Source organism: Melanerpes formicivorus, unplaced genomic scaffold (genome assembly GCF_026170545.1).
Source record: "Melanerpes formicivorus ecotype bairdi unplaced genomic scaffold, bMelFor1.0.p_v2 SCAF_49, whole genome shotgun sequence".
Taxonomy (NCBI): domain Eukaryota; kingdom Metazoa; phylum Chordata; class Aves; order Piciformes; family Picidae; genus Melanerpes; species Melanerpes formicivorus.
Genome location: NW_027142401.1, coordinates 4,566,926 through 4,579,805, shown reverse-complemented (window position 1 = coordinate 4,579,805; position 12,880 = coordinate 4,566,926).

Below are 12,880 nucleotides of genomic sequence, written 5' to 3'. Positions count from 1 at the left end.
CCTTTGACATATTTCAGGAGGAAAAGAGAAACCTTATGAAAGGGCAGCAGTGTACGCACCCTAAGAAACAGCCAGCCTCAGCTGAATCAAGAGGCTGGGTGTGAAGAGAGGAAGATCTTCAGGCAGAACCTGTGGTCAGTGTCTCCAGATGACCAGTGGCTCTGTTCAGCACAAGGTTGGTTTGGTGTTTTCAGCCCCTTGTGAAGAGCAACACTAAGACAGGTCTTGCTTCTTGCCCAGCTTTTCTGGTGAAGGAGCTGATGACCCTGCTCTGCCTGGCCATCACAGTACTCATATCATGGCTGGCAGAGAGGATTCCATGAGCTTTCCCCTAGTTCAGACAGAACCAGCCAGGGTGGCTCAACCAAGTTTAAATTAACCTATATAGTTTTGCCTGAAGCAAATACTGCTCTCTACTCACTCCACCAGCCATCTGAGGGGGAGCAGCCTCTAGAGGGATGGGTAGCTGAAAACTTTCAAAGCAAGGAAGGTCCAGAGGAAAAAACAGTCTTTGTGGTCCAATGCATGCAGGAAACCTGCCCTAAAAATCCACCAAATTACCAGGGTGGGCAGCAGCAGTTTCCCTTGCTAGCAGCAGGCAAAGAGGCTTTCACTGAGCCCAGAGGAATGGAGAGGTGAAGTTTGTGCACCTTCTCTAAACAAAGAGAGGGCCCTGAAGGCTTGTCCTGGGAATGAGCAGGAGAAGCCAGTCGATTGCTTGCAAATGCCTGGGAGCATAGAGCAGGTCTAGAAGTAGGAGGCAGCCATCCTCAAGGGTACAATCAAGGCCAGGAGGACACCAAGGAAATGGACATTGGACATGCTGGAGATGAGACTGCCATTAAAGGGGCAAAATGCCATCTTGCACAACTAAGTGTCTGCCTTATTGAAACAGAAAAAAATAGAGGAGTCCACTGGCTCTCAGTGCTGGCAACTGGCAGCATCAGCCTCCAGCCTCTGCAGACTCCTGGGCCACTGTGCATCAGGGAGGAGAGGAGCCAAGGGGCACAGCTGTCCCTGTATGCAGGTGCTGCCTCTGCTCACGTATGAGAGCTGACCTTGAAAACAGGCCTGGCACCCCAGAGATAGGTGTTGAGCTCCAGGGCTGGCTGTCAGCCAGGGGAGCCGCAGCCCTTCTCAGCCTGCAAGCAAGCTGGGCCAGCTGAGGTGGGGCACTGGAAAGGATGCCAGCTGCAAGATGGAAATGCAATCAGTTAAACCTGCTGCTCTCACCTTGGGAAATTCCAGGTTCCTTCCACAGATGAAATGTTCCCTTTGCAAACTTGCTTTGGTGGGGTTGCTGCCTACACCCAGGCTGTGTAAACAAAACCAGTGCCGAAAGTAAAAGTATCTTTACTTTGCTGTGTGCAGAACTCCCTCTGCCTCTTAACCATTGTGTGACAGCCACCCTCCTCGGCCTCAATCACATGCTCAGTTAAATCTGATCCCTTTGACCATCTGGGATGTGAGTGGTGCATGTCATCACATAAACAGGTCCTCTGAGAGATGGCTGACATCTCCCAAATCACCTGCTGACAGATAGGTGTCTTGGTGACTCAGCTCTCATGACCTGCTGCTGCTCATCAGGGAGGGTTTTGCTACTGCCACTCTAATTACCTAAGCCAGCACAGCACGTGTTGGACCTGATCTTTCTCCTCTGCTTCATGGATGCTTTGTGTTGTAGTTGAGCTCTCACTGCCCTTCTTTCTTCAATTTCCTTGGAAGGTAGAGAGCTACAGGCTGGATTTGCCTTGAAGTCATTGTAAATGGTGATGTACAGAACACAGAATTAACCAGGTTGGAAAAGACCATCGAGATCATCAAGTCCAATCTATCACCCAACACCATCTAAGCAACTAAACCATGGCACTAAGTGCCTCTTCCAGTCTTACTTGAAACAATTCCAGTGATGGTGACTCCATCACCTCCCTGAGCAGCCCATTCCAATGGCCAATCACTCTTTCTGTGAACAATTTCTTCCTAACATCCAGCCTAAACCTCCCCTGGCACAGCTTGAGACTGTGTCCTCTTGTTCTGTCACAGGTTGCCTGGGAGAAGAGACCAACCCCCAGCTGGCTACAACCTCCCTTCAGGTAGTTGTAGACAGCAATAAGGTCTCCTCTGAGCCTCCTCTTCTCCAGGCTAAACAGCCCAAGCTCCCTCAGCTGCTCCTCATGGGGCTGTGCTCCAGACTTCTTGCCAGCTTTGTTGCCTGAGCACAAGCCCTGCAGAAGAACTGTGAAAGGAAAGATCCAAAACCTGAATTAGGAAAGGCTCCCACTTTGGAGAAGCGAAAAACAGATGCCAGTGTGGAACTGCCTTGGGGCAGCCAGACAAACCCTGGTTTGGATGGTAACTCTGTCACATTACAACATCTGTGAGAACCCTGGAAAACAACTCAGCATGGGCCAGAGTTTGGGGCAGAAACAGATGCTTGCAGAAACTCTGAGTGATGGGGAAAGGCAACTGCCAGGCAAGCAAAGCAGATCAGGGCACCGACAGACAGACAGGTGAAGACATTGCCTGAGACCACTGTCCTCAGAGCAAAAGCACCCCCGGGTCAAGCCAATGCAATTTCTAGCTGGATGTGCTGGATTTCAGTGCAAATGGGTGTGCCACCCAGATGCCCTTTTTTTTTAGTGTTTTTGCTCAGCTACTGGAGTGTTTCCTGTACTAACCTGCAAAGACAAGCTCCTGTGCTTGGGTTTGGAAGGAAGACACTTTTCCATGCCCCCCAGGGAGAGTCCCTGACAGGACATGCTGGAGAGAAGGCAGGGCTTTCTGGTGGGCTTGGGAGCAGCTGGGAGGATCCTCTTTCTGTCCTCATACACTTTTCCTTTAGGGGTGCCTGGTTGCTGCAGGAGCAGGAGAAGAGGCTGCAGCCGTGGCTCCTGTGGAAGGCTGGGCGGTGGAGCTGTGCCTGCACCAGGTCTGAGCCACCCCTTTGGCTGGGACTGTGGTTTTCTGGGGAATCACCCAGACCAAAGCAAACATGGTGCACATCTAACAGGTCTTACTACAGCGTTTCTCACTTCCCTAACCCAGGCAGGCAGTGTCCTCTGCCACTCTTGGGTCAGAGCCAGGACCGAGCTGCCTGGCTGCTGCAGGGGTGCTCCTGTGGCTCGCTACACCAAGATGCCTCCAGGCAGGTGTAGGGAAAATCCCCCACACAAGGTGCCTTATGCCATGTTCTGGTTAATACTCATTTCCCTAGGGTTCTTTCCACCAGCTTTCATAGTGATTCAAGTGAAAAACCACCAGGGCCTGATTTCCATTGAGCGTAGAGACTCAGAGGGCCACATGCTGGTCAGAAGGTCATGATGATCAGTGCTCTCTATCCTAGTCTCAATTAAACTCCCTGTAAGTGCTTTGCTGTTCTGAAGTGCTTCAGAAACAGAACTTTTTGTCCATAAACTGAGAGACCTTCTCCTAATCCAAGTGTCACTGGGGGTCTCCCAGTCTCCTGCTCACCATTTACCCAGAGGAGGAAATGCTTGAGAATGTTTCCAGGGAGTGTGCAGAGCTGGGGCAGGAAACACACACCTCTAAAAGTCCTATTGGTTAGTTAGGTTAAAAGGATGGAAACCAAACCCACATAAACTGCAGGATGGATCCACTGCAGGCCTGTGAGAAAAAATAACAAATAAATGGAGCATTTCTCCTGGTTTTATAGCCAGCTTTGCCTTGCAGCTGAACACAGCAAGAGATCTACATGGTAACAGAACATCTGCCTGGGCACGTTTTCCCTTGCTTCCTTTTTTCCACTTTTATTGTTTGGTTGTTTGTCTTTTCTGTTTGTTTGTTTGTTTTTTCTTCTGCTTGGTCATACATGGCAGCAGCTGCTTTAGGGAGAAAGCATTGCTCTGCCCTCAGCATCCACTGGTTCAGCTTACTCAGCTTCTCCTCAGGGGGATTTCTAGAGGAAGGTAATCAGCACTGTGGCTAAACCAGCTTCCCCCTTCAGCAGGCAGTAAATAATCCTTGACCTCCAGAAGAGCAGCAAAAGCACTTCACTGGGGTGAACTATTTCACACAGTCCTTGGCAATGCCTGGTCCCTATCCTGCTGATAGCAGGGAGAGAAAAATGAAGGCTTGCAGTCCAATAGAGTTCTCCAGACCCTGCAGATGACTACTCAGGCTTGAGAGATTTTCCTCTCTGTGAAAACACATTTCTGCTGGAGATAAAAACTCTGCTGGTGTTGGTAGTACAGCACCTCTTCCGTTTGCATGCCAACTCTCTCTTCTATTACGCCTTATCTGCTTAAAATCAGCAACATTTTGGCCAAAAAGGCTAGAAAGCTTCTGGGGTTTAAAAGTTGCCTGTGCCTGGAGGCACTCTCTGTTGAGGATAAAAGGATTCCTTCCTCCTCCTCCTCCTACCAGCAGAGTCTCCCGGGAAATGGGAGTCTGAAGAGGCTGTCATGAATGGAGCAGCACGGAGTGCTCTCTCCTACTCGTGCTTGGAGGACCCTGTGTGGTTGTGTAATGACAAAGCCACTGTGTTTTAGGAAGAAGAAAAGAGGAAGGAAACTGTGCAAGAAAGGGGGTTCCCAGACTGCAACACTGCCTTTGTACACAATACTTTTGAATGGAGGAGAAGTCTGGGAACTGGGAAACCAGGAGGGGGTTTTGCCACCTTTACTTCTCCTTGCTCCAGCCAGTAACTCAGATCCTAGTTGAAGCGGTAGCAGTTTTCCCAGCTCAGGCAGCCCGCAGCAGTCACCTGGCAGGCCCACGCAAACCAGGCAGGACCCTGTAAGCTGTGAGAAGCACACAAAGCTCACAAATGACCTCCTGACTCATTTGTGGACCTGCTGACACTACAAAATGCTGCTGGCAGGGCTAGGACTGATGTGTGACTCTGGAGAAGGTGAGACTGACCCATGAGCGCCATCCACCCAAGGTCTGCCCGGCTGCAGTTGCTCCCCACCAGCAAGCATCACACCCACCAGTTCTTCCCAGTATCTCCCATCCTGCCATGCTGCAAGGCAACTGGGATCACTGAGTGCCCTCCTGTCCTGAGTGGGAGCACATCATGCTCCATGGCTCAGAGGGGAGTGCAAGGTGGCAGGCATGCAGACATGCCTGGGCACAGAGAAACTGTGCCATCCCCACACAGCCTCGACACCTCCCTGCTCACACCCTCTGCCTCTAATCTGTCTTTTAAAATGGTCCCAGCAGGCTTTTTTACAAGGCTTGGTGAAGAAGCCAGCCCCCGAATTGAAGCACTCAGATGGGAGCTAAGCCAGCAGGGAATTTTGCTGTGAGGCCATTATCTGCACTGCAGTATTTCAAGCACAATTAGGTTTGATGTGCAGACCCAAGGTGGGAGGATGTCACTACCCATCTGACCACAAGAGATAACAGCATAGACCAGCCAGCTCTAGCCTTAGCAGATGAAAACCCAGTACTCACTGTTTGTAAAAAAAACCAAAACCCAAACCAAACCCAAACTACACTACCCCAGCTGCAAAGGCCATGATAGCTCCCTGCATGGAGCTGATACAATTTGGCTCAGCTGCAGGCAATTCAGGGGCACTAGCAGAGAACATCTTTAGAGAGGGAAAGGGCTCTGGAAGGTCGTGCACATTCAATATAGGTTTTTACTTTATTCACAGGATCTGCAGTCAAGCCTGGTCCTGGGTTTGCTGAGTGTTTGGCTGTGTTGCTGCAGTGCAATTACCCAGCGTGGGAATTCCCTCCAGGGTGGAGCCCTGCGCTGTCGGTGGGTGTGGTACCAACAAAAACAAGCAAAGGTTTTCACTGCTTCTCTCAGGGTGGGCCTTGGAGCAGCTGGGTGTGTGTGTGGGGGAAATGACTTGAAAATTTTCTGCTGTTTACAGTTTAATAGAAGAGTAATTAATTGCTAAGTGTATGGAGTTTGGAGGGGACAGGACTAGGACAAGCACCGATCTGACAAATTTGAAGCTACCCCAGCTATCCCAATCCTGGTATTGTAGAACTGCTTGCAGAACTTGCCATTTTTGTCTCCAAAAGAAGAGCACTCAGATCAAAAGCTGTGCCTGTGACCTGGGCACAGAGGGGTTTTAAAGACACCTGAAAACGAGAGCGGCTTATAGAAGTCGATTGGTTTGCATGAGACTGCTCTCCAAACATAGAATCACAGAATTGGTAGGGTTGGAAGGGACCTCAAGGATCAGCTAGTTCCAACCCCCCTGCCATGGGCAGGGACACCCCACACTAGATCAGGTTGCCCAGAGCCACATCCAGCCTGGCCTTAAAAACCTCCACGGATGGGGCTTCCACCACCTCCCTGGGCAACCTGTTCCAGTGTTTCACCACCCTCATGGAGAAGAATTTCTTCCTAAAGTCTAATCTAAACCTCCCCTCCTCTAGCTTGGATCCATTCCCCCTAGTCCTATTATTACCTGACACCCTAAAAAGTGCCTCCCCAGCTTTCTTGTGGGCCCCCTTCAGATACTGGAAGGCCACAACAAGGTCTCCTCAGAGCCTTCTCTTCTCCAGACCAAAACATGTTTAAAAAAGCTTGGAATAATCGTAACTTTTGATTAAGAAGAGGAAAGAAAGGAGGGTGGTAATATTTCTCACTGTTAACAGTGGCAGAGGACTCCTCCAAAGCCACCAGAGGTGTAAGGCTCTGGTTGCACATGAGCCAGCTAAGCAGCGTGTCCTGCAGGACTGCCTGCAGCAGGGTTACCTGGCAGCACCCAAAGCCTAGTGGAGGCTGGAGGCTGGAGGCTGTCGTTGCTGCCACTGCTGAGGAGACTGCAGCACACGAGGGTATTTTTAATCAACACTTTAAAGAGCAGATCCAGCTGGAACAAGCCAGGCAGGTCCTGCCACAACTATATTTAATCGCCGCTCTGAACCCTCGCCCACAGCCTGTGGCACAGAGCATGGTGGTGCTTGGTCTGGCTTCCTCTCTAGCTCAGCTATCCTCACATGACCCTGCTTACTAAGGGCAATGCTGGTTTCTCTCCCAGCTCTAAAAAGCAACAGATGTGCAAAACTGAGTGCCTGGGTGCTGCCCACAGTTGTTGCAAATACTCGAGCTGTGTTAAATGTGGGTCTTTCAGCGTAGGTTGTTTGCTTCACTTTATTTATTTACTTATTTATTTATTTTAAACAAACCTTCTGAAGGCAAATCAGAGGCAGAACATTACAGGATAGCAGGCAGCAACGTATTAGTCTGCACAACTCACTTGTTTTAGCAGCTTAGGGCACTGCAGTGCTGGAGCATGTCCAGAGAAGGGCAGTGAGACTTGTGAAGGGCCTGGAGCACCTGGCCTGTGAGGAGCATCTGAGGGAGCTGGGGTTGCTCAGTCTGGAGGAGGCTGAGGGCAGACCTCAGCACGTTCTACAGCTACCCAAAGGGAGGTTGGAGTGAAGAGAGAGCCAGCCTCTTCTCCTTGGTGTCAAGTAACAGGACTAGAGGAAATGTTTTCAAGCTGTGCCAGGGGAGGTTTAGGCTGGATATTAGGAAATACCTTTTCACAGAGAGGGTTCTCAAGCATTGGAATGGTCTGCCCAGGGCAGTGGGGGAGTCACCATCCCTGGGGGTGTTCAAGCAGCATGTGGACCTGGTGCTTAGGGACATGGTTTAGTGCTGACCCTCCAGTGCTGGGTCCAGGGTTGGGCTGGATGATCTTGGAGGTCTCTTCCAACCAGAGGTATTCTGTGATTCATAGTACTTGTCAAGAGCAGTGCTCGACTCTTCACTGGCAGGAACGATTCCAGGCAGTAACTGAAGCCCTTTAGGTCTACCCTTTCCATGTATCCTGTGTTCTTTTGGGATACATATTAGGTGTTAAGGATCCATGTATTCTGTCTTTTTCTGTATATTATTGAATACAATGCTGTATTTCTCTCCAACTCAACAAGATTGTTTATTTTACTCTGTGCAGGTGTAAAATCATACCTCTCTGCTCTTTAAACTGAGACATTGGGTCAGCTTGTGATCACATGGGTGCCCCTGCTGGCACAAGGGGTAGTGTAGGACACACAGCAGCCAAAGGCAGTCATTTCTGAGGCAGATCTGGTCAAGATGCTGTGGACCTTCAGCCCTGCCTGCTCACACCAAGAGCCAGATGTTTCAGCACAGAAGCTGAAACAAGCCCCTTTGCCTGCTCAGCTATTGCAGCACACCTTGGCCTTGCCAGCCCCTTTGAGAGCTCTACACTCCCAGCAGAGCTGGATTGCAGCATGTATCTATCCACGCAGGCTGATTCTTGTTTCAAAGCACAAGTATTAGTGTACTGTGACAGAATGTGTCGTGAATTGCTACCAAAGTGGGAAAGCATCAGATCCTCATTGTCACCTGCTTTTGAAATAAGGGCTGGAACATTGTTTTGCAAATAATGTGCTTCATCAGCAGCAGCAGTTCCTCAGTCATCATCCTGCTGAATATGTTGTGTCCAGCTCTGGGCCCCTCAGTTTAGGAAAGATGTTGACTTGCTGGAATGTGTCCAGAGAAGGGCAACAAAGCTGGGGAGGGGTTTGGAGCACAGCCCTGGGAGGAGAGGCTGAGGGAGCTGGGGTTGCTTAGCCTGGAGAAGAGGAGGCTCAGGGGAGACCTTATTGCTTTCTGAAGCTACCTGAAGGGAGGTTGTAGCCAGGTGGGGTTGGGCTCTTCTCCCTGGCAACCTGTGACAGAACAAGAGGACACAGTCTCAAGCTGTGCCAGGGGAGGTTTAGGCTGGATGTTAGGAAGAAATTGTTCACAGAAAGAGTGATTTGCCATTGGAATGGGCTGCCCAGGGAGGTGGTGGAGTCACCATCACTGGAGGTGTTTAGGAAGAGACTGGATGTGGCACTTGGTGCCAAGGTTTAGTTGATTAGATAGTGTTGGATGATAGCAGACATTTCGTGCTGAACTACCTACACAAGAGCTCAGGTCTGTCTCCTGGGTCAGGGTGAGAAAGATGCAGGTGTCAGTGCAAAGTACTCAAAGTAGAAAAAAGTAGTTTAAAACCCAAATTACTTTCTGGTAAATCTTGTTGTCACCCAAAGGATATAACTATTTTTACACTTACAAAGGTAACTTTTGCACTAGTTTATACTGTTTACTTGGTTTTTTACTAGGTAAGAAAGGTTAGTAATGGAAACTTCTCCTGGACACAAACCCAGGGAATATCATCACCTAATCTTCTAACAAGTACTCAACAAACACTTTATGTGTGCAGACACCCACAAGGCAGAGCAACCACAGTATCACAGTATCACAGTATCACTAAGGTTGGAAGAGACCTCGAGGGTCATCGAGTCCAACCTGTCACCATGGACCCATGACTAGACCATGGCACCAAGTGCCACGTCCAATCTCCTCTTGAACGCCTCCAGGGATGGTGACTCCACCACCTCCCTGGGCAGCACATTCCAATGATGAATGACTCGCTCGGTGAAGATCTTTCTCCTCACCTTGAGCCTAAACCTCCCCTGGCACAGCTTGAGACTGTGTCCCCTTGTTCTGGTGCTGGTTGCCTGGGGGAAGAGACCAACCCCTTCCTGGCTACAACCACCTTTCAGGTAGTTGTAGAGAGCAATGAGGTCTCCCTTGAGCCTCCTTTTCTCCAGGCTAAACAACCCCAGCTCCCTCAGCCTCTCCTCACAGGGCTTGTGCTCAAGGCCTCTCACCAGCCTTGGAGCTCTGACCAACCAGGAGCTAAAGGCTGAGAAATCCACTGGAGACTGAAGGTCCAGGCAACTTGCCACTAGTTGGTGGTAAATCAGGCAGCCTTCCTGGTCATCACTGAAAATCTTCCCTTCTCTCCCACCCCTTCTGCTAACAGCCTCATCAGCAACCCTTCAGCCTTCTTACAGGCACATTCTGTTACCTTCAGGGGTAGTGAGTAACTAGGCTAACCTGGCAGCCTATTTTCAAGGTTCACCACATCCTTCAGTGAGAAACATTTTTGCTTTCTGTCAGTGAGGCATTTCCAAATACTGTTAACTGAAACTAGGCCAACATTCAATGAAAATGCATTTCTTCACAGCACAGCTGCACAGCTACAAGTGGTTTAAAGGACATGGATGGAAAAGGGAACAAAAGAAATACTCACCATCTGTCTTGTGCTAAAACCCGATCCAAGGTAGCTGTCCCCTTTGGCAGCCAACTTGCTGCATCTTTTCTTGACACCCTGTTGGTGTCTCTACCTTCCTCAATGTCCTAAGCTGTCCTGCCCAGAGGGACACACTGCCTGGCTCACCATGCAAGTCTCTACTTAGAAAGGAGGCTTTGCTGGATTTGGAGAACCAATATCCTCCCTCTTCCTGAGGAAAATATTTGCTTACAAGTGAGGATTTTGATTGCTGCTCAGACCAGATGCACCACGAGTTTAACCAAACCCTGCTTGTGGATCCTGTCCTGCACTGCCCCCTGTGCTGGTACTGCTGCAGAACCAGGACCAAGGTTAAACCAGTGTCCAGATTTAATGCTACTTCTCTGCATGGATTTTTAATGTATGGGTTTTGGTTTTTTTCCAAACCATAGACTTGTTTCAAGATCAGGGTCTTCAGGTAGCCCTGGGAATTGTTGGGCTACACAATGGGTGCAGCAGCAAAGGAACTGGGGAGGAACTGCTGTAACAGAACACAGAATTAACTGGGCTGGAAAAGACCTTCAAGATCATCAAGTCCAACCTATCACCCCACACCATCTAATCAACTAAACCGTGGTACCAAGTGCCTCATCCAGTCTCTTTTTAAACACTTCCAGTAATGGTGACTCCACCACCCCCCTGGGCAGCACATTCCAATGGCCAGTCACTCTTTCTGTGAACAGTTTCTTCCTAACATCCAGCCTAAACCTCCCCTGGTGCAGCTTGAGACTGTGTCCTCTTGTTCTGTCACAGATTGCCTGGGAGAAGAGACCAACCCCCAGCTGGCTACAACCTCCCTTCAGGTAGTTGTAGATGGCAATAAGGTCTCCCCTGAGCCTCTTCTTCTGCAGCTAAAAACACTGTCCCCAAAGAAACCTTCTTCAGACTAGAAGGGGGTGGTCTTGATGCTGCTGAAATGAAGGCTTATGTCACCTGCTGACAAATACCACTTTGGTGGACCAGGATATTGTTATACAGGTTAAAGTCAAAGAGCAGTCAAGGGGATAATGAGCTGTGGATAGTTCTGCTCCCTGGGTGATACAGGCTGTGGTTTTTACAGCATCTTAAACCAAAAGCAGCACCATCCCATTTCCATCTTCCTTCCTTTACACCACTACTACAGCCCATTCATCCTACAGGGAGCCAAACCAGGTTGCTAATGCAACAGAGAACTGAACCAAACACAACAATGCTTCCAGCAGTTTAGTAAACACAACAGCTCATTACAGATGTAAATGAGCAGCAGTGATAGCTGAAGGAAGAGGGTGGACATAGCTGGAATCCAAACAGAGTACGCAAGAGCACCTGCAAACATCACTGCAACATCAGATGTCACTGGAAGGCATTCCTATTCCTGATCCTGCAATCCCAGCCCATGCACAGCCATGCCATGGTTCTCCACCCACAACTACTAACTTTGACTTTCCAACTACAGAAAGGGCTGCTTTTTAGTCTAAGGAATTCCATAAAGGATTGAATACCTTATGTTCACAACCCTCTATGCCAGTTGGGGTCATAAAAGGCAGGGTTTTGGGGAGAGAAAACAGTTTGTTGGCAAATAAAAGTAAAGCTTGGGTGGTATGTCCTTATCTGCACTGCATTCTATGCCACTAAAGCCTCAGCTAGGAAACATTCTAGAGGCTTGTGGTCCAATGTAAGCATCAGTTAAGCCACAATGAGGTGCACTTGTAGCACTGGGAAGCTCAGCTACACCTGACAGGTTGTAAAAAGGCCAAGGAGAAAAAGTGTAGCCCCAAAAATGGAGCACACAGTTCCTCATAGGTGCCTCAAGTTCAGCCAAATGCAGTGAGCTGGATTTTGGCTGGTATGCTGGGTATCTTTAGTCACCAGGTTTACTTTTCTTTTTGTTAAAGAAGTACATTACAGTTCCTGTATTTCACATTGCAGCACCGAATTTTCACAGATGATGTTGACTTGGGTAAGACTGCAGGCTGCCCAGAGAGGTTGTGGAGTCTCTTTCTCTGGAGGCTTTCCAAACCCACTTGGATGCATTCTTGTGTGACCTGTCCTGGGTGATAGAATAGAATAGAATAGAATAGAATAGAATAGAATAGAATAGAATAGAATAGAATAGGTTGGAAGAGACCTTCAAGATCATCGTGTCCAACCTATCATCCAACACCACCTAATCAACTAACCCATGCAACCAAGCACCCTGTCAAGTCTCCTCCTGAACACCTCCAGCGATGGCGACTCCACCACCTCCTCGGGCAGTCCATTCCAATGGGCAATCACTCTCTCTGTGTAAAACTTCCTCCTGACCTCCAGCCTAAACCTCCCCTGGTGCAGCCTGAGACTGTGTCCTCTTGTTCTGGTGCTGCTTGCCTGGGACAAGAGACCAACCTCTGCCTGGCTACAACCTCCCTTCAGGTAGTTGTAGAGAGCAATAAGGTCACCCCTGAGTCTCCTCTTCTCCAGGCTAAGCAACCCCAGCTCCCTCAGTCTCTCCTCATAGGGCTTGTGTTCCAAACCCCTCCCCACCTTTGTTGCCCTTCTCTGGACACGTTCCAGCAAGTCAACATCTTTCCCAAACTGCGGGGCCCAGAACTGGACACAGTACTCGAGGTGTGGCCATACTGTTCCTGAGTTGGACTGGATGAACTCTGGAGGTCCCTTCCAGCCCCTAGCAACCTGTGATTCAGCTATGTGTGAACAAATACCATGACTACATTTATCCTGATGGATAATTAGACTTTGCTGTAAATTTTGGTAATGAGCATCCTGGATTATTTGTGAGATGTAGCTTTTGTCCCACGGCTCACATTACATCACAGAACCAC